This window comes from Haliaeetus albicilla, chromosome 7, assembly GCF_947461875.1.
Source record: "Haliaeetus albicilla chromosome 7, bHalAlb1.1, whole genome shotgun sequence".
Classification (NCBI taxonomy): domain Eukaryota; kingdom Metazoa; phylum Chordata; class Aves; order Accipitriformes; family Accipitridae; genus Haliaeetus; species Haliaeetus albicilla.
In genome coordinates, this window is record NC_091489.1 from 178,268 (window position 1) to 200,477 (window position 22,210).

Consider the following 22,210-nt stretch of genomic DNA (forward strand, 5'->3'; position numbering starts at 1 on the left):
CTTTTCTGAGGAATTCACAAGATCTTCCTTGAATGGATATCTTGCCCTCACACTTGAGAGAAGCCGGCTCCAGAGACTGCAAACTGCTGCCTCTTTTCCAATTCCTCTTTCAATTCCCCGGTTTCTAGCGAGGGATCCCAGCTGTTGGGCTTCCTTGCCTTCCAGTTGCTGACTATCAGCCCCATTATCCCAGCATCGGAGCAGCCAGGCAGCAATCCGCTCACCTGGCTGGCGGCTGTAATCTTTCCGCAAGTCCCGAAGTTCTGAGGACGTCAGGGACCGGGTAGTTTCCGCTTCCTGTTTAAGTTCCCTCACTCCTTCCTCCAATTTCCTTACCGAAGGACCAGCTTCTAGATCAAGCCTTTCCTCTTCTTCTTCTTCTTCTCTCACTAATCGATGGTATGGACCCGTTGATCTCCTTGTCCACTGCTTCCTTTTCACTACTGGGGCAATTACTGTAGTTGTTGTTGTTTGGGTCCCTATCTCGAGCATGGTGTCCTCAGATGCAGTCTGGGTCCCTGCCTCAACCATGGTCCTCTGACAGTGTTGAACTATGGCTCGGTAGGCATAGGCCAGGCCCCAGTACAGTGCGAGAAGCTGCTGGTTTTCATTGGGATAGGCAAGGCACCCTTCTATCAGGTGGCGCGTCAGTTTGCCAGGGTTACTTGCCTGTTCAGATGTAAAATCCCAGATTATGGGAGGTGATAACCGTCCTAGGAATCTGCCCAAATCCTTCCATATACCCTGCCACCCAGGCACTGGTCGCTTGAGGGCACATTTAAGTATTGCCTCACCTAAAACTTGCCTTCTCTTATACCAGGACGAGACCAGATTCCACAATACCCATAATATGCCACCAGTATTAATTATTAGTATTAAACAGCTTACATAAGGGTGAACAAGGACCTCGGGAGCCTGCATAATAAAACCATTCACATCAATGCCTGGTAGGGAGAGGGAGATGTGTTCCCTCATCTCCTCCACAAGATAGCTCCCACAACACAGGAAAGCCATCAGTGCCAGGACAAAGCACATAGACATTATTTGTATTAGCACGTTCCCGCGTTCCTTCATTCTCCCCACAAGATAGCTACCACAGCAAAACAAAGCCATCAGTGCCAGGACAAAGCACGCAGCCATTATTTGCATTAACATGTTCCCAAACTCAGCAAGCTAGAGATAAGCAAGCAGCTAACAAGCTCCGTGACCTGCACAGGAGCTTGCCACTTACTAACTAGCTATAGAACACTTAATGCAAAACTGCCGTTGTCGTGCCCCACGTTGGGCGCCAAAAAGGACTGTGGTGGGTTGACCCTGGTTGGATGCCAGGTGCCCACCAAAGCCGCTCTATCACTCCCCCTCCTCAGCTGGACGGGGGGGAGAAAATATAACAAAAGGCTCGTGGGTCAAGATAAGGACAGTTTAATAAAGTGATAGCAAAGGTTGCGCGCGCGAAAGCAAAGAAAAAAAACAAATGATGTTATTCTCTACTTCCCATCAGCAGGCGATGTCTAGCCACTTCTCGGGAAGCAGGGCTTCAGTACGCGTAGTGGTTGCTCCGGAAGACAAAATGCCCCCCCTCTTCCGTCTCCCTTTACTTAGCTTTTATATCTGAGCTGACGTCATATGGTATGGAATATCTGTTTGGTTGGTTTAGGTCAGCTGTCCTGGTTATGTCCCCTTCCCAAGATCTTGCCCTGCCCCAGCCTGCCATTGGGGGGGGGGGGGCAAAAATGTTGGAGAGACAGCCTTGATGCTGTGCCAGCATTGCTCAGCTGTAGCCAAAACACTGGTGTGCTATCAACACCTTTCTAGCTACTGATGCAGAGCACAGTGCTATGAGGGCTGCCATGGGGAGTATTAACTCCATCTCAGCCAGACCCAATACAGCATTAGATCACCTCAATATTTTACAAACACACCATGGAATAATAAAGTTACACTCACCCGCTTTACAACCCTGGCCTACTCCATGCTGGCCATCTAGTCCAGCTCCCCCCACCCTTCGCCCGCAAAATCCTCAACTGTCTTCCAAAGACCATCCGCAGACCAACCTAATTCCCTGCGCTCGGTGGCGATTACCAGGTTCCAGGGGAGCGCTCCACGGGAGCTCTGTTCCTGGGAGCCTTGAAAAAAAATCGCCCTGCCTGCCAGAACCCCGGCCCAAGCCTGACCCCCATCCAAACATTGGCCGTGACCACTGTCCCACAGAGCAGCCGGGGGACAAAAACCAAGAAAGTAAAACTTGTGGGTTAATATAAAGACAGTTTAATAGGACAGAAAGGAAGATAATAATAATTGGAGATAATAATACACAAAACATAATACTTGGAGATAATATACAAAACAAGTGATGTGCAATGCAATTGCTCACCACTCGCCTACCGATGCCCAGTTAGTTCCCAAGCAGTGATCCCTGCCCCTAGCTCCCCATCCCCAGCCAACTCCCCCCAGTTTATATACTGTGCATGACATCATAAGGTATGGAATATCCCTTTGGCCAGTTTAGCTCAGCTGTCCTGGCTGTGTCCCCTCCCAACTTCTTGTGCCTCTCCAGCCTTCTTGCTGGCTGGGCATGAGAAGCTGAAAAATACTTGACTTGCTTTAAGTACTACTTAGCAACAATTGAAAACACCAGTGTGTTATCAACATTTTTCTCATACTAAATCCAAAACATAACACTATACCAGCTACTAGAAAGAAAATGAACTCTATCCCAGCCAAAACCAGGACACCAACAGACAAGAATTAAGAAGTAGGGACAGGAGGCAGATAAAAGCAGATGTAGGAAAAAAAAATTAAAAAGCAACAAGATTAAGAAAATAAAGGAAAAAATAAAACACAGGAACGTCAAGCTAAATAAAATTTTAAAAGTGACAGCATTTTTAAATTACACAGCACAGACTAGAATAAAATATAAAGACAGTGAAGTGGATAAAAGTAGATAAAAAAATAAAAGCAACAGCACACAGGAAATACAAAAAATAGGGTTAGACATCTTGATAAAAGTAGACATAGAAAATTTTAAGAGTCATAACATAGAGAACAGATAGGAAAAAAGGAAACAATAGAGACAGAAAAATACATAAAAGTGAACAAAGAAACAAAATTCAAAAGTGAAGGCATTGAGAAGAAAAAAATTTAAAATAGCAAAAACCCCTAAACAGGCGGTGTGAGAGGCTGAAAGAGTTAATGTCTCAAACATTGTGGTGGGGCAAGTTCTGCTTAACAACAGACTCTGCATAACAACGAACCCTGCATAGCAAGGAACCACAGGTGAAAAGAAGCAGATCAGCACCCATCAGCAACAGGAGGGGGAGGAATGCCAGAGGGTACACAGCTCCCTGTTCTGTTCGATATGCCGAGCAGGGCAATTCACCAGGCTGTTCTGATATGCTGAGCAGGACAGCTCACCATACATGACAAAAGATCGTGTTTGCAGGGAAGGGGAAGTTACCCCCCAAACGACTCCCAAGTCCCAAAGGCTCACAAACTGCTCATGACATCTAATTAGCCTAATAAGTTCGAGTGCCTGCCCGAATGAGGGGCAAGGAGGATAAAAGGACACAAACTGCAGCCCCAAGTGTGCAAGCCCACTGGGACTGGACCCCTCAGCTGACTGAACCAATGCTGGACCCAGGACTGGTGAAATCTTTCTCTTCTCTCTCTCTCTGTCTTGTTTCTCTCTTTCTTTTTCCTTTTCTGTAATCCCTACATCTTATCCCTGTAGACATAAACCGCTGACCAAGTCTGGGACTAGGAGTGGATCCAGCTGCCCCTAGGCTCCTCTGTGAGAAGGAGTCTAGAAAGCAAAGGGGTCTGCTCTGAACCTCATGACTCGACAGAAGGGGTCTCCTTACTGTCTTCCCTTAACTGATCCAAAAATAAGCAAGGCCTGTAGTATATGTTTGGTGATGCAGGGTTAGCACAGGTTACACAGTTTACGGATGTAGTTTCATGCCAATTTTTGTGATGAGCAAATAAAGTTGAGTCTTGTGAGTTAAAGGATCCCTGGTGTTGTTTCACTCTAATCCTGACCTGGGAATCGGCAAACCTGAGTTGTCATCCTGAGAAACTGAGACGTGACAGACAAAGACATAGAAAGAAATTTTTAAAAGCAACTGGGTGCGGGACATACTAGAATGGATTAAAAAATAAAGACAGCAAACTGGCTAAAAATAGATAAAGAAAGAAAATTTAAAAGAGATGGGGTACAGGACAGGCAGGAAAATTTTAAAAAAGGGAGTGACATCTTGATAAAAGTAGACATAAACCAGAAATTTTAAAAGCAACAAGATACAGTAAACAGGAAAAAATTAAAAATAGGGACAGAAAACAAGATAAAAGTACACCTAGAAAAAAAGATTTGAAAAGTAAAATAATTATGAGAGAAAAAATTGAAAAATAGGGACAGGGAACTACATAAAAGTAGACATAGAAAATTTTAAAAGCAATGCAGTTCATGACAGACAGGAAAGAATTAAAAAATAGAAACAGTTACTGGATAAAAGAAGACATAGAAAGACCATTTTAAAAGCACAGCATTAAGGAATTAAAGGAAAAAAAATAGGGACAGCGAACTAAAACAGAGACATAGAAAGGAAATTTTAAAAGCAATGGAGTGTAAGACAAAGGAAAAAATTTAAAAATATTGATAGGCTGAAAAAGAGAGGGATACATAGAAAGTAAATTTTTAAAGTGATGTGGTATAGGACCGACAGGAAAGAATCAAAAACCAGTAATATGCAGCATCATAAAAGTAGACATAGAAGGAAAATTTAAAAAGTGATGGGGTACAGGACAGGGAAGAATTAAAAAATAGGGACAGAACTGGTTAACAGAGATAGAAAATTTTAAAAAGTGACAGAATAAGGAAAAATGGAAAATAAGGAAAAATAGGGACAGCGAACTAAAGAAATGAAGATGTAGAAACAAAATCTAAAAAGCAACAGGCTACAGGACAGACAAGAAAGTATTAAACAATAGTGACAGCAAAATACACAGAGAAATAGAAAGGAAATTTAAAAGTGATGGAGTGCAAGACAGGAAAAATTAAAAAAGTGAACTGGATAAAAGGTGACACAGAAAGAAAATTTTAACAGTGACAGCATTAAAGAAAGGCTAGGAAAAAAATTAAAAATAAGGATAGGGTGAATAATACAGAGACACAGAGAAAGAAAATGTAAGAATTGGCAGGGTACACGACAGCCAGGAAAGAATCAAAAAGCTGTGATACACTGCTTGATAAAAGTAGACATAGAAAGAAAATTTTAAAAATGATGGCATATAGGACAGGAAAAAAAATTTTAAAATAGGGAGAGATAAATAGAGATATGGAAAGAAAATTTTTTTAAAAATGGGGTGCAAGACAGAGACGAAAAAACTAAAAATATATAGACAGTGAACTGTATAAAACTAGCCATAGAAAGAAAATTTTAAAAGCAACGCTTACAGGACATACGGGAAAAAATTAAAAAATAGGGACAGCAAACAAATAAACACAGAAAGAAAATTTTAAAAAAGTGAGATGGTACAGGACACAGGATAAAATTAAAAAAACCAAAGACAGTGAATAGGTTAAAGTAGGCATAGAAAGCAAATTTGAAAAAAAGGGACAGGTGTCATGGTTTAACCCCAGCTGGCAACTAAGCACCACCCAGCTGCCTGCTTGCTGCCCCCCTGCAGCAGGATGGGGGAGAACAATCAGGAAAAAAAAAGTAAAACTCACAGGTTGAGATAAAGACAGATTAATAGGTAAAGCAGAAACCATGCACACAAGCAAAGCAAGACAAGGAATTCATTCCCCGCTTCCCATCAGCAGGCAGGTGTTCAGCCATCTCCAGGAAAGGAGGGCTCCATCCTGTGTAACGGTTACGTGGGAAGACAAATGCCATCGCTCTGAATGTCCCCCCTTCCTTCTCCTTCCCCCAGCTTGATATGCTGAGCATGACATCATATGGTCTGGAAAAGCCCTTGGGTCAGTTGGGGTCAGCTGTCCCAGCTGTGTCCCCTCCCAGCTCCTTGTTCAGCCCCAGCCTGCTCACTGGTGGGGCAGGGTGAGAGGCAGAACAGCCCTTGACTCTGTGCAAGCACTGCTCAGCAATAACAAAAACATCCCTGGGTTATCAATGCTGTTTTCAGCACAAATCCAAAACATAGCCCCATACTAGCTACTGGGAAGAAAATTAACTCAATCCCAGCCAAAACCAGCACAACAGGGTACGTGACAGAGACAAAAGAATTAAAAAATGGGGACAGCTAACTAAACAGACAGACATAAGAAGAAAATTTAAAAGGTGATGGGCTACATGACAGACAGGAATAACTTTAAGACAGTGAATAGGTTAAAGTAGACATAGAAAGAAAAAGTAAAAAGCAACGGGGTACACAATAGTGAGGAAAGAATTAAAAAACAGTGATACACAGCTTGATACAAGTAGACATAGAGGGAAAGTTTAAGAAGTGACTGGGTACAGGACAAAAAAATTTTAAAATAGCCACAGTGAACTAAAACTGAGAAATATAAAGGAAATTTAAAAGTGACACAGGGGCACAGGACAGAGAGGAAAAAAATAAAAAATAAAGACAGTGAACTGGATAAAAGTAGACATAGAAAGCAAATTTTCAAAGCAACAGGGTACACAACAGACAGGAAATAATTAAAAAATAGCAATAGGCAGATTCATAAAAGTAGATGTAGCATCGTGGTTTAACCCTGGCTGGCAACTAAGTACTATACAGCTGCTCACTTACTCCCCCACAGTGGGATAGGGGGAGAATCGGGAGGGTAAATGTAAGAAACTCATGGGTTGATATAAAAAGTTTAATAATTAAAAAGACTTTTTTTTTTTTTAAGTTGTACGAGGAAAAAAAAACCAGCAAATGAAAACAATTGCTCACCACCAACTGACCGATGCCCAGCCAGTCTCAAGCAACTGGGTACAGGACAGAGAGGGAGAAATTAAAATATAGGGTCAGGGAGACAGAGAGGGGAAGACATAGAAATTAAATTTTCAAAGTCATGGGGTACAAGGCAGTGCAGAAAAAATAAAAAACAGGGAGAAGAAGCTGGTTAGAGAGAGGCATATAAAAAATTTAAAAGGCAACAGGGTACTGGGCAGAGTTGACAGAAGAATAACAAGTTTTGAGGAGCCATACACATAGGTGGGCAGGCAGAGAGGGAGACAGAGGAAGGGAGGCAAGCAGATGTCTAAAGAAGGGAGGCAGAGGTGGGCCTGGATATAGAGGAGAGGACGTGCGACTCACCACAGCTCCTGGTGCCGGCAGGAGACCTTCACCGCCCCGATGCTTCTCTCTCTGCTTCTGCCCCTTCCTCCTCCCCAGTGCCGGCTGCCTGACCCTCATCCGCTCGGCAGCACGCAGCGGATGCCTCAATGCTCCTCACCCACAAGGCTTGCTTTGATACATGGTGGCTCACGCATGTAGCCAACAAAGGCCAGGGACAGCTCAGAGAGATCCTTCCTTGCCACAGGGACTGGCCATTCCTTGCTGCAAGCACCCACCAGCCAGACCCCCGTGCACTCCCTCCTCAGCCAGTTCCCCTGCCCAGGCAGCCCCCTTTACAGCTGGAGCCCCTTCACACAGCAGGGCCAGCCCCATCCTCAGCCTCACTGGCCACACCTGGGGCCATCCCAGCCCCAGCTGGAGCCCATCAGGAACAGGGGCCATTGCCAAAGCCCCACAGCACATCATCCCTGCCCCTGCACCTACCCACATCCAGGGAGACAGAGGAGGCAGGAAAAATTTATTCATTAATGCATATAAGAAATCCTGGCAATGAGTTGGCTACAAGGCTCAGTGCCCAAAGGCAGCAGGATGGGAGGATAAAAGGGAAGAGAAAAGCAGGAGGAAGGACAGAGGGACACAGATGTGCAAGACAGGGAGCCAGGAAATTGGATGCTGGGAACAAGAGAGGGACAAGAAGCAGGAAAACGGTATAGAGAGAGAAGAGCAGAGAGACTGAGCAGAACAACAGGGATGGAGATGGAGGAATAAATAATAGGAAGCAGGGGAGAGAAGGGGAAGAGACAGGCAGGACAGGAAGATAAAGACAGGACAAGGGACAGGGAAACATTCTCAAGTGATACAGGAGAAGAAACAGCAAGAACTAGAAAAAAGAAACAGGGAGCCAGGTAGAGAGAAAAATTTTAAAAAGCAACAGCATACAAGAAACATAGGCAAGAACTAACAAATAGGCACAGGGAGATGTAGAAAGAGGGAGATGTAGAAAGAAAATGTAAGAAGTGACAGGGTACAGGACAGAGAGGGAAGAGTTAAGAACTAGAGACAGGGAGATGGATAGAAGGAAACCTAGAAAGAAAATTTTGAAAGCAACAGAGTACAAGAATCAAAAAGTAGGTACATGAAGCTGCATAGAGGGAGATGTTAAGAACGAAATTTGAAAAGCAACAGGGTACAAGAAACACAGGTGAGAAATTAAAATAAGGTCAGGGAGACAAAGAGAGGGAAAAGTAGCAAGAAAATTTTAAAAGCAACTGGCTTTAAGAAACATGCAAGAATTTAAATAGGGATGGAGAGGTAGGAAGTTTCAAAAGTGATGACATACAAGAAACATAGGCAAGATTTAAAAAATAGGGACAGGGAGCCTGATAGAAGGAAGCTGTGGTGGGTTGACCTTGCCTGGCTGACGAGTGTCCACCAAGCCACTCTATCTTTCCTCCTCCTCAACAAGACAGCAGGGTAGAAAATGCAACAAAAAAGCTTGTGGGTCAAGATAAGGACAAAGAGATCACTCACCAATTACTGCACAGGCAAAACAGACTCAACTTGGGGAAATTAATTTGTCAGTCAAAATCAGACTACAATAATGAGAAATATGAACAAATCTGAAAAACACCTTCCCCCCACCCCTCTCTTTTTTTCCTGGGCTCATCTTCACTCCTGACTTCTCTACCTCCTCCTACCGAGCAGCACAGGGGGAGAGGGAGCGGGGGGTTGCAGTCAGTTCATCACAAGTTGTCTCTGCTGCTCCTTCCTTCTTCATGTTCTTCTTCTGTTCCAGTGTGGTGTCACTCCCATGGGGCCACAGGTCCTGCCAGAAAACCTGCTCCAGTGTGGGCTCCTCTCCACAGCGTCACAGCCTCCTTTGGGTGCATCCGCCTGCTCTGGCGGGCTGCAGGGTGCATATCTGCTCTGCCATGGACCTCCGTAGGCTGCAGGGGGACAGCCTGTGTCACCATGGTCTTCACTGCAGGCTGCAGGGGAATCTGCTTTAGGACCTGGATCACCTCCTCCTTTTCCTTCTTCACTGACTTTGGTGTCTGCAGGACTGACAGCTTCTGCACAGCATTTTTTAGCCCTTCTTACACATCACAGAGGTGCTACCAGGGTTGCTGGTTGGCTCAGCTTTGACCAGTAGCAGCTCCATCTTGGAGCTGGAACTGGCTTTGCCCAACATGGGGGCAAGTCCTGGTGTCTTCTCACAGAACCCACCCCTGCAGCCCCTGCCCACTCCCCTGCCCCAGCTTGCCACACAAACTCACTACAACAGTGATTGGCTACAGGGCAGAAGAGTTCTAGTGAAAGTAAAGTTGCCAATGAGTCAAAAAAGAAGGGAGAAAAAAAAAAAGGCACGGTTGTCTGAAAAAATGCAAAAGCTCTAGTGGCCTGTGTCAACAACTGTACCGAAGATGATGCAAAAATACTTTTTCCTCCGCTCAGTCGTACTGTCTTCGCAAACCTTCACAAAAAAAAAAAGCAGCTTTGGATTCCTACCCAGTTTTATGCTGAAGTGTTGTGGTTTTGTTTTTTTTTTCTTCTTCTCTCAGCTGGATGTCAGCTGCCACCGTTTCGCCCTGGTTGCCCTTTCTTCTGCCGTGACGGTACGAGACAGATGGAAAGTTTCCGTAGTGGTCTGCATTTGAAGAATATTTTTTATTTGAAGAATAAAATAAAGAGGATCTGTAGGTTTTAGGGATTATTCCGTGCGGGGCCCGGACGATAGAACACCAATATGATGATTAAAGTCGTCCCTTTATTGAGCTTAGCTGATCATTTTTATACTCTGATAAAATGAGTAACTCGGTCTGTTTCCGAGCCCCCACATCAGCCACGCGAGCCTGTTGTCAAGCCCCAGGAACAGAAAACTTGTTCTCCATTTCTGACCCTGCAGTGCCCACGGGCGACGCCGAGCGTAAGCCACCCCACAGCCCTGCACCCCCGGGGCCCCACACGTAGTTTCGGGGAGTGCTCGGGACCCGCGGAGGGCCCGGCCCCACGCCTCTGCCGGGCAGCCCCAGCACAGGCAGGGCATCGCTTCACGATTGCCGTTTCAGGCTTTATTTCCCCGCCATCACCGGCACGGCCAGGCCCCCACCCCAAACCCCCAGCCGAAGCACCCCCGCGGGTAGCCGGGCCCAGCCACCCAGAAAACAAGAAAACCAAAGAGGGTACAAGACAGAGACCGTGGGGAAAGGCAAGGAGAAGGACACAGAAACAGAGAGAGCGCGGGAGGGATAGGGAGCAGGACAGAGAGATGGAGCAAGAAAGGAAAAAAGGACGGGAGGCAGAACCAAGGGAAAGATAGACAAGGACGGGGAGCAGGACAAAGGCATGGAAGGGGAAAAAAAAAAAGTAGCGACGGGCTGCAGGACAGAGATGAAGGGATTAAATAGACACAGGGAGCATGACAGAAGGACACAGAGAGACAAAAGGGACAAAGAGCAGGCCAGCATCGGAGGGGAAAAAACCAACTGCGATGGGCAGCAGGAGAGAGAGACGGAAAAAGAAAAAAGTACTGAGGAACAGAAAAAAGAAAGAAGCGACAGCTAGCTGGACAGGCGGACACAGTTAGAAAGGGCGGGAGAGGGAATGGGGCAGAGAAAGACAGACAGAAAAGGCAGCGAAAGAAAGCAAGGCAGAGGGACAGCAAGGCGGGGCGGGGGGGAAGGGACAGGGGTCTGGACAGAGATGGAGAAATAAGCAGCAGGGACAGAGGAAAAGAGACAGAAAGAGGGACAGGGAACATGGCAGAGAAGGAAAAATCAGGACAGCGGCAGGACGGAGATAAAAAACTGGGATGGTCCTCAGGACAGAGAGGAATACGAATAAGAGCAGGGAGCGGGACAAAGGGATACAGCGAGAAACGACGGGACAGGAAGCAAGACAGCGCGACAGACAAGAACAATGGGAACTAGAGAGAGAGAGAGAGAGAGAGCGTGTCTGACAGAGACAGAGACCGTGAGAAGCACAGCGGGTTGGGAAACTTAGAAAGAGAGGTATCAGGAGCCCTGCAGAGAGAGGGAGGGTGAATAAAAAAGGGGCAGGAAGCAGCACAAAGGGTCACAGAGAGTAAGAGATGAACAGGAAGGAGGACGGGGACAGTGAGACCCAGAATGACAAAAATAAACAGCAACAGCGAGCAAGACAAAGGGATAGAAACAGAAAGTAGGAAGAAGAGAGATAGGAAGGCAGGGACACAGAGCGGCACGTACAGGCGCAGAGAGGAAAAGAACGCCAGGGCAACAGGCCAGAGAAATTGGGAGGCGGGGAAAGAGGCGGATGCAGATCAGGACAAGGAGATGGAAAAGGAAAAAACAGCGACTGGCTGCAGGACAAAGACGGGGATGGGGCGGGGGGAGAGGGAGAGGGAGCAGGACAAGAACGCAGAGAGAAAAAGAAAGGGGGGCAGTCGAATGAGAGAGAGAGAGAGGAAGGGGGGGAGGAAGAGGGAGCAGGACAAGAGAATAGACAGAAGAGAGGAAGCACAGGGAAGCAAAATAAACAAACAAACAAAAAAACAAACGTCACAGCAGCATGAGAAAGCGAGGGGGTCAGGAGAGGGGGAGGGAGGGACCGGGAGGCACAAGAGGAGCGACAGGGCCCGAGGGCCCAGGACGCACCACAGCTCTCGCTCTTGGAGCTGCCAGGAGACCTTGCCAGTTCAGACGCTTCTTTCTCCTTCTCTCCTCCCTTGCTCTTCTGTAACTCCAGTCGCTTGGCTGTCCTCCACATAACGGAACACGCGAGCGCCTCGCAGCTCTTACGAGATGAGGCCTCCTAGACACGTAGCCTCGCTCGCTCGCTCACTACGTGGCCGTACCGCGCTGCTGGTCATGCATACAGACCCTGGCGGTCTGACCTGCTGTGGACTACGAGGCGGGATCCTCCCACACCCAGAGAGGCAGGCTCTCTCTTGCCTGCAGCGGGAGGCAGCTGCCAGCCAGATGGCCTGCCGTTTCTTCTTCTTTACCTTTCTGTGGCCTCTCCAGCTTCAGCAGCTCCCGTCCACAGCCAGTAAGCGCTCCGCCTGTCCCTCTGTGCTCCCGCGCCGCGAGGAGAGGGAGGCCAGGCAGAGACAGCCCACGCAAGCCTGAGGCTGCTGCAGTCAACGGCATCCCCGGGGACGAACGGACAACCGCACTCACAGCGTGGCCTCTGGGAGAGGGAAAGAGGCAGCAGCGACCGTTATTACCGTAGCTCGACCCTGGCCGGAGCCCCTCCTTCCGCAGGGGCTTCCGCAGACGCCGCTCGTTCCCCGCGCCGCTGCTAACGGCACCCACGTTCAGGGAGACTCGAGAACATCGGAGGGCCAGCTTGCTGCCCTCACGACAGGGCCCGGGGGCTGCCTGCGGCTACAGCGCAGGCTTCAGGGGAGGGGCTGGAGCTGGGGGCAGCCGCACGGGCCGAGCGAAGGCGCCGGGGGAGCTCCGGCGACTCGGGGAGGCGCCCGCTGGCCGCGCCTGGGGGGTGCCCGCCTCCGTCCCCTCTTCCCTTCTATCGGCTCTCGGGGAACTGCCCGGCGCTGCCCTGGCCCAGCTCGCCTCCGGCGGACCGGGAGCCTGCCGCGGCGGCCGCTTCGCAGCTTCCCGTCCCGCCAGCCCTGGGCGGCCAGCGGACAGGAGGCACCCCCCGCCACCGCCCCCGCCGGAGGGGATCGCTCGCCTCACCCGCGGTCCCGGCGCTCGCCCGCTGCCGCTGAGACCCCCGCCCTGCGCGCCACCACGCTGCTCCCAGGAACCGCGCATGCGCCGGAGGGGTCAGAGCAGCGAGCGAACGCCGGGCTGCCCCACGCGCAGGACGGCGCATGCGCCCGGGAGGCGCGTCCGCACGGCTGGTCGGGGAGCGGGCGCGGCGGGAAGCCCGCGCAAAACCACACGAAACCGGTAACGCTCCTGCGTCTGACCTTGTCAGACTCCGGGGGCCGCGGCGGCAGCGAGGACTACGCCGCGCCCGAGAGCCACGCTGCCGCCCGGCCGCCGAGTCCGCGAAAACTACAGCTCCCGGCATGCCCCGGGAGGCAGCCTGCCCTGCTGCCTGGCCCCGAGGGGACGCCGCTTCCGTTTCCGCCCACCCCCACGCCGGCGCAGCCGCAGTTCCGCCGAGCCCCCAGCGCCGCTCCGGGCAGCTCCGGCGCGCTTTCGCCGCCCGGCTCCGGCACGGCGCGGCACCCCCCGCCCGGCTCCGGCTCCGGGCAGCGCCCGCCGCCGCCGCTTCGGCACGGCACGGCGCGGCCCCGCCACCGCTCCGTGCGTCCGACACGGACCCCGCCGTCCCCCTCGGGGCTTTCCCCGGAACCCGCCGGCCGACTGCGCAGCCCCGCCACGGGGTCCGGTGACACCCCCCCGCGCGCTCACGTGCTCCCAGCCGCCCTGTGAGCCCCCAGGGCCCCCGGCCTCGGCACAGGCGGCCCCCACCCCCCCCCCGGGCCACCCCCGCCTCCGACGTTCGCGGTCCGAGGGGCGCCCGGCCCCGCTCACCTTCTCCCGAGGGGCAGCCGCACCCCGGCCGCCGCTCCGCTCCGCTCCTGCCTGGGCTCCCACCGGCCCCGCCCCGGCCCCTCCCCCGGCAGCCCCCCCTGGCCAGGGAGGGGCCGTCCCCATCAGCCTCACTGCCCGCACCTGCGGCTCCTCCAGCCCCGGCCCGCAGCTGTGGTACCGAAATCCGGAACAAAACTCCTCAACACCAATGTGAACTTAAGCAGCAGGCACTTCCTTGATTGAATGAAAGATGTCAAGAGTCAGCTGATTGGGAAGAGCTGTTAACTGGGGTCAAAATACAGATTTTAATACCCCTCTTATTTTAGTTCTAAGACTTGGCCATTGCCAGGTATCATCTTTTCCATTTACCCAGGTCCACCAGCGAGGCCACAAGGGAGATTTCTTCCAGAGAGAGGATAGAGTTATTAAGTCTAAAGTCCACGAGTTGCCTTTCTCCTTCATGAAAAGGTGAGTGGATCATATATCATCACTAGTCACCCAAACAGTTAAGCCTGAACTTTTCACCTGTCCTTTAATACAGTCAACTCCAAGCGAAATTTTTTCCGTTTGGTCCCGAAGAGGGGACCAAAGATCATGTCAAATATTATTATGCTTTCTGCAAATACATCCCCATCTTAGAGCTTTAGCTACTAGAGAAAGTCTTTGGAGTTTGGGGTCAGAAGAGCTGCAAGTATAAGCCTTCATTCAGCTCTGTTTAGGATCTGTGATTTTTCTCTGGTTGTCTAAACCAGTCTAAATTTCCATAGATGGTCCCGACTCTGGGTGGCTCGAAAAAGGATCCTGGAACTCCAGTAAATTCTAGACATCGTTTTATAGTTTCAATATGATCCCAAGTTCCTTTTTGCACTTGTCTCTACGGTTTTGGCAACTGACAGCCCCAAGGGGTGCTTGTACAAGTTTCTCCCGAAGGGCGATTAAATGAATTCTTTTGTCCATGAGGTGGATGGTTTGGTAATGTTATAATTCACAACGCTATAATTCCTTCTTTCAAATTTAAAAAAAACAATTGCCTTTTAAATCCATCCCATTTAATTTGCTAAAATGATTCTCATTGTTCTGCATCTTTTCTCAAGTTTTGGTTAAATTCAATGTCAGTATTCTCCACGGAACTAGATTTTCATCTGACTTTGGAATCGGAAGGCAGGCTTGTTACTGAGGTTAAATTTTGTGTCTTTACAAAACTTTGAATCAGTTACAAAACTAGATTTTTTTTTTTTTTAATCCAAATTACAAAAACGGTTAATCTCAAGATTAATAGCTCAAACAATAATTGTTTCATTTTGTTTATCTCATGTTTAGAACCCCTCAAAAAAAATGCATACGCCCTCTAAACACACAAAAAGATTATTGCCCTCGACAATATTCCTAATAGCAACCCCAATATTATCAACTTTACACAGCTGTTTTCCCAAACAGATAACGTGAAACTTACTTATAGATTTTCAGTTTTAAAGGGCCAGTTTCTTTAGACTTCCGGTTTCTTGTTGGTGCTTTCTTTATTCTTGAATAATGAAGCCAAGGTTCTTCTCCCAGACCTTTACTGCTATAAGGGTTGTTAAAATTACTCGATACGGTCCTTTCCACTTCTCAGTGATTTTATATATATTCAATCTCCTGGTCGGAAGGGATGCGCTGCTACGTCCAGTTCTAAGGGTCCAGCTGTGGAGACATACTGACAAAGTTCTTGAAAAGAATTGCTTAAAGAAATCATAACACCTTTTAAAAACATATCTCCAAAGGCACTCAAGATACTCAGAACATAGGACTCTTGATACGGTCTTTCATACAACATTTCATAATGACTTAAATTTTCTTTCTCTTCTGGCTATACTCTGATTCTTAATAGAGCCATGGGTAATGCTTTAACCCATGTGAGGAGGGAGGTTTCCTGACAAATTTTACTCGACTGTTGCTTAAGGGTATAGTTCATTCTCTCTCTCTCTCTCTCTCTCTCCCCCCCCCCCCCCGCCCCCCCACTTGCTTGTGGTCTATATGGGGTGTGATAGTCTCAATCTATAGATAATACTTTGCTCAACTTGTCTCACAATCTTTGCTATAAAATGAGGGCCATTGTCAGATGACATTCCTACAGGCACCCCATATTTTGGTATTATCTCTTTGAGCAAGACTTTGAGTACTTCCCTTGCTTTGTTGGTGCGACAAGGGAAAGCCTCGGGCCACCCAGTAAAGATATCAACTAAAACTAGGATAGATCCTTCTTTTCAAGGCAATTCTATACAATCAATTTGCTAATATTCTCCTAAAAAATTTCCTTATTTCATAATCCCAAAGATGATCTTATTACTGATTCGGGGATATTTTTATATATAAATTTCACATCCGCTTCTAATTGTTTAAACAATCTTTGTCATATTTCACTTTCTGTTCCCCAATATACTTTGTGATGTTCAGCTCGGCCAATTTCTCTTATTATTGTGGGTGGGACTATTATTTGACCTGTCGGTGTTACAGCCGATCCTGTTCCATTTTGTTAGCCTGCAATCTAATAATTAATTCTTCATCTTTTTCGTTATAATTCGGAGTTTCTTTAGGCAATTTTGTACTTTTCTCTGGAACTAGTGCTAGGATGCCTTTTTCCGCAGCCTCTTTAGCAGCTTTATCAGCCAGTCGGTTACCTGCGTTAGGACCGGTCTTACCTAACTGATGTGCTTTACAGTGCATTATCGTGACTGCTGTTGGTTTTGGAATGGTTTCTAACAATTTCGGTATTGGTTCTGCGTGCTGAGTGGTGGTTCCTTGTGCAGATAACGGTCCTCTTTCTCTCCGTATCGCTCCATGTGCACGTACTACTCCAGAAGCATACTTTTGAGTCTGTCCAAGTGTTGACTCGCTTTCCTTGACTTAGTTCCAGAGCTCGAATAAGAGCTATCAATTCAGCCTTTTGGGCAGATATCGTCGAAGGCAAAGTTGGCAACGCAATTACCTCCTCGGTAGTTATTGTCTATCTTGATAAACGTTTTCCTTCACAGATGGAACCGCTTCCGTCGGCATATAGTTCCCAATCTGTTTCTTCTAGCGGCACATCTCAGAGATCCAGTCAGCTGGAGTAAACTCTTTCGATTGTCTGCAAGCAGTCATGTTCCAGTTCTCCTTTAACTTGATCAGTTGTTGAAAATGCAACAGGGTTAACGGTGGTAGTAGTTTTTAGGTAAACATCATCTCGTTCCAGCAACGCCACTTGGTATTTCAGCATTCTGCTAGGGGATAACCAATGCCCCCCTTTCTGTTTTAGCACAACAGTTATCATATGGGAAACGTACAGTAATCCTTTGTCCTCTAATCCTTTGTCCTCAGGTGAACTTACGAGCTTCCTGGATCAGTAGCACAGTTGCAGCGACGGCTCTCGGACGACCAGAGCATCCCAGACTCACATTACCTAATTGCTTCGAGAAGTAGGCCACAGCTCGCCCACTTGGCCCTAAATATTGGGCCAGGATACCCAGAGCTATACCTCTTCTTTCACGAGCAAAAAGTTCAAGTGTCTTTGTGAGATCTGGCAGGCCTAGGGCTGGCACCCCTATTACAGCCTGTTTCCATTCTTGGAAAGTAGCTTTCTCGGCATCGGTCCAATCCGTTGTTTGAGGTTTTGAGCTGCTCCTATAAAGGTCGGGCCAGCAAGCCACAATTTATAATCTACAGGTGACACCACTCAACCATTCCCGGAAATGCTCGTCATTCATTTTTTTAGTCTTAGGTTCGGGGAGACGACAAATTGCCTCTTTTCTCTCAGTTCCCAATTGTCTCTGTCCTTTTAGGATTTTAAAACTCAAATAAGTTTCTTCTTTCTGGGTTATTTGGTTTTTTTCTTTTGACACTCGATATCCACTGATTCCCCAAAAGTTCAAAAAGTTAATAGTTAACTTTGTGCATTGTTCTTCCGTCTCAGCTACAATTAACAGATCATCCATATATTTCAGCAAGATTTCTTGATTATTTTCTTTCTTCCAAATCACTAATTCTCGTGCCAATTGATTTCCAAACACGGTAAGACTATTCTTAAAGCCTTGAGGCAAGCCTGTCCACGTATATTGTGTTTTTCTCCCAGTCTCAGGATTTTCCCATTCCAAAGCAAAAACCTCTTGACTATTGGGATCCAAGGGAATACGGAAAAAGGCATCTTTTCCGTCTAACACTGTGAACCATTCTTGTTTCTCCGTTAGGGTTGTTAACAAAGTATAAGGATTTGCTACTACCGGATGAATATCTTGTACTATTTGATTTATTGCTCTGAGGAGGTCTTGAACTAATCTATCATCTTTTTCATTAGCCTTTTAACAGGCAAGATCGGGGTGTTATATCTGGATTCACATTCTATTAACAATTTGTATCTTAAAAATTTTTGTATTACCATTACTAACCCTTTCCGACTTTCCGGTTTTAGGGGGTATCGTTTAATTCTTACCGGATTCGATCCTGGCTTTAAATCAACTCTCACAGGTTCTGCTTTTTGGATTTACCAGGAACTTCCCAGTCCAGATGATTGGAATTACAGCATTATACTTTGACTGGTATAATCTTCTGCTGTTGGTAACCGTCCTGTTAACAACAAAGCCACTGCTTCGATACGTTTAGTTTCTGGAATTAAAGTTTTAATCTCTCCACTTTTAAATTTAATTTCTGCCTCTAAGTTCTCAAATAGATCTCTCCTTAACAGGATTTTAGGAGAATTTGGCACATGCAAAAACTGCTGAGTGACCCGTTGCTTTCCTAATTTCATTGTTAAAGATTTAAAGAAGGGTCTAGTTTCTCGTTCACTTGTTGCACCGACACCACCAATTTCTTCAAAACTTAACTCTCCCTCTAAGGTATTTAAAACTGAAAAGGTGACCCTAGTGTCAATTCAAATTCAATTTTCTGTTCTCCCAGTTTAGCTGTAACCAGAGGTTGTGCTGGGAGACTCGCCTCCGGTCCCCGTCAGATACGTTCACTTAAAAAGAACAAATCTACATATGGCACTTTATTCCATTTACTCTCTCTCCTACAAAACAACAGTAACTGCAATATAGTATTGTAACTCAAAGTTCTGTTTGTTTACCATTTTTCCTGCAATTCACCCCAATGTGCCAATAAACGTCCCAACGGTGATGTTTTTGGTAACTTTTCATCAGCAGTTCTATTTCCTGCACTCTTATTCTTAAACAATTTTGCTAATGCCATTATACTTATATACATTCAAATACCAAATACCAAAGAAATGCAAATGACAATTGTCCCAAATAATACACAAAGTCCAACCCAGCAGTAGCTTTCGCTTATGACTTACCGGCAGATGCCTAGGCTTCCGCTGCAGACGGGTACCCTCCAAGCCCCAACCCTGCGAAGCTTTCGCCGCGCCTCACGGGCGGGCTTTCCAAACAAATTCCAAAGAAGCAGCGCCTTACCTTTTTTCCAGGGAACGCTGCGAGGAGCTTTGCGAGTCGAGGGTGATGGTTCTCCCCGAGAATACCTCGGTGCCGGCCGGAGTTCGATCGACACTCGATCTCGTCCAGTCTCACTCGCAAGGTCCCATCTGGGTCGCCAAAACCATTACCGAAATCCGGAATAAAACTCCTTAACACCAACGTGAAGTTAAGAAGCAGGCACTTTGTTTATCGCAGCGCTGGGGACACGGGGGATCGCTCCTCCAAAGGCGTGTCCCGCTTAGTATCAAAATCCATCAGTTTTTACAGACTTTTCTTGTCAGGTCATTGTTACCTAAGCTCCTTCCGTAAAAATGCATACTCTGCTCGTTCTTAAATTTAACCTTTATAATGATCGGTCCTTTGATTATATAACCTTATCAATATTCTTACTTAAAAACAATCATTGGTCAGTTACACTTAGCTCTGCTGACTGGAATCTTCGATACTCAAATCGAGATGGGAAGGGTAAGGGGGTTTCCAAGCAGCAAACTGGTGTCCACGACGGTTTCCTTAGTTTCCTGAAACAGAACGTAGAAAAACCCGTAACTTCCTGGTGAGGTTTCTAGGGTTAGCTATTTCAAACTTTAACAATATTAAGGTTCCTAGAGTCACGCGAACACAGTTCCTAAAGTTTCTATGGCTACGTTTCAAACTTAACGATCCTATACGTTATGCTTCACAATTTTACTTCCTAATCAAACCTAACTCTTCTATGGGATTAAATTTTGATTTCTTTACCAGAATATTTGCAACAGCTGGAGCCCAGCAGGAACGGGGGGGGGGGGGGCGCGGCCCGACCCCCCCCAGTGCCTCACCTCCTCCTCCCCTGGGCTCCCTCACGGCCCCTCGCCTCGTGCAAAGGGAGCGCAAATGCAGCCCGGAGGGCAAAGGGGACGGGCGGCCAGCGTTTATTCAGTCAGTCGCGTGCCTATCGAGTCCTGCCAGCGAGTCTGCTCCGGGTCTCGGGGCGCCCCCCGGCGCTCCCTCTGCCCCTCGGACACCTCTGATAGCCTATTTCCATACATTCTGTATGGCACGTCTAAATATTGGGATGGTTTTAATATTTTGTACCAGCTGTGGAAACCGGTTTGCTGCTAGGTGACTGCAAAAGTGAGATTTGGTAAATAATTATTAGAAATCTTATACTAACACTACAATTGAAACAATAGACAAAAGTATAGCCAAGCAATTAACTAGCAGAGGTAGGTACTCCTAAGTTTTGCAGTTCTTTGCTCTTATGACTAGATGTTCCTGTACGGTAGATGAGAACAATGCTGAAACTGACCACATGTGATTGAAACTGCGTTAAGCTTCAAGATCAAAGAACAAGGACAAGAATAAAGACTTCAGGGACAGCCAGCAAGAACTTCAAATGGGTCGCTGGTTGCAAAAGCAGCCCTTCGTCTCAAATGGATCCTTCATTGCGCGTGATCGGATGTAGGCAGTACTACGATAATCGGTTGCCATCGTTTTTACGTATACGTATACTAATCTGATTAACATGCAATTAGTTATTCTGTATAACCTGTTTGTGCTAAAGCTGTGGCATGCACGCTAGGTGCAACTATCCCCTGTGTATCCAGCGCTGCAATGAAGAATGCCTGCTTTCTAAAACTCCAAAACGAGTCTTGGGGAGTTTCTTCGACCGGCTTTTCAGTATCAGGGGTACAAGGGAGGAAAGGAAAAAAAAAAAAAAAAGGCAGCGGTGTGGGAAAGAGGGGGGACCAGGGGAGGGGCAGGGAGGGACCAGAACGCGGAAGAGGGGAGACAGGGCCCCGAGGGCCCGGGGCTCACCACAGCTCTTGTTCTTGGCACTGCCAGGAGAATTTGCCAGTTCAGACGCTTCTTTCTGCTCCTCTCCCGCTCCCTCCTCTTCTGTAACTCCGGCGGCGCGGCCGTCCTCCCCCTAGGAGAACACGCGTCTCATAGGTCTTGCAGGACGAGGCCTCCTAGGCACGGAGCCTCGCTCGCTCGCACGCTACGTGGCCGTACCGCACCGTCGGTGCTGCGTACGGACCCTGCGGTGCACCTGGGCGGTCTGACCTGCTGCGGACTACGAAGAGGGATCCTTCCACACGCGGAGAGGCAGGCTCTCTCTTGCCTGCAGCGGGGGGCAGCTGCTGGCCGGCCAGCCTTCCATTTCTTCTTCTCTACCTTTCTGTGGCCTCTCCAGCTTCAGCCGCAGCAGCGCCTGCCCGCAGCCGGTCAGCGCCCCGCCTGTGCCTTTGTGCTCCCGCGCCGCGAGGAGAGGGAGGCCAGGCAGAGAGCCCGTGCCAGCTTTCCTTGCCGGCGGCGTTTCCTCACCGGGAGGAAGCAAGGAGCGCGGCGGCGCCTCCCGCCGGTGCCGCACTGCCGTTACCGTCGGACGGCACGTGCAGGACAGCGGCAGCCCCGCGCCCTCGCAGCCTCCGAGCTGCAGTACCGAACATTGGCCGCGAGGTGGCAGCGGCGAGCGCTTGGCACAAGGCGCCAGCGCGCATGGGCGGCAGCCCAGCTGCAGTACCGAAGTCTGTTCAATAGGTGGCGGAAGAGAGCGCTGGCGAAACGCGCCGCCACCGCGCATGCGCGGCTCGAGCCGCTGCACCGCGTTTTGGTTGCTAGGCAACAGCAGGAGGGCGGCAAAAGGCGCCACCGCGCATGCGCGGCTCCCGAACGCCAGGGCCGCGTTTTGGTTGCCAGGCGACAGCAGGCGCCGCCGCGCATGCGCAGTTGCCGAGGCGCCGTGTCGCGCTTTGGTTGCCAGGCAACAGTGGTCAGCGTCGTAAACGCGCCAACGCACATGCGCGGTTGCAGAGCTGCCGTAAGACGTTTTGGTTGCTAGGCAACAGGAGGAGGCCGTAACCCGCGCATGCGCGCATGCGCGATTGCGGAGGCGCCGTGTCGCGCTTTGGTTGCCAGGCAACAGCGGCGAACGCCGTAAACGCGCAACGGCGCACGCGCTGTTGCCGAGCAGCCGCAAAGCGTTTCGGTTGCTGGGCAACAGCAGGCGCACCGTAAACCGGGCCGCCGCGCATGCGCCTTTGCCGA

At 48.5% G+C, this 22,210-nt stretch overlaps 2 long non-coding RNA genes across 2 annotated transcripts; one reads left to right on the top strand and one right to left on the bottom strand.

Annotated features, from left to right (window-relative positions):
- Window positions 1–14,075: 14,075 nt before the first annotated feature.
- On the top strand, window positions 14,076–19,512 carry LOC138685904 (uncharacterized). Its single transcript, XR_011325289.1, has 2 exons — window positions 14,076–14,207; window positions 19,174–19,512. It is a non-coding gene; the product is annotated as an uncharacterized lncRNA (long non-coding RNA).
- LOC138685903 (uncharacterized) lies at window positions 19,453–21,051 on the bottom strand. The gene is made up of 2 exons (XR_011325288.1): window positions 20,978–21,051; window positions 19,453–19,701 (listed from the first exon to the last, which is right to left on the bottom strand). It is a non-coding gene; the product is annotated as an uncharacterized lncRNA (long non-coding RNA).
- Between the last annotated feature and the right edge of the window lie 1,159 nt (window positions 21,052–22,210).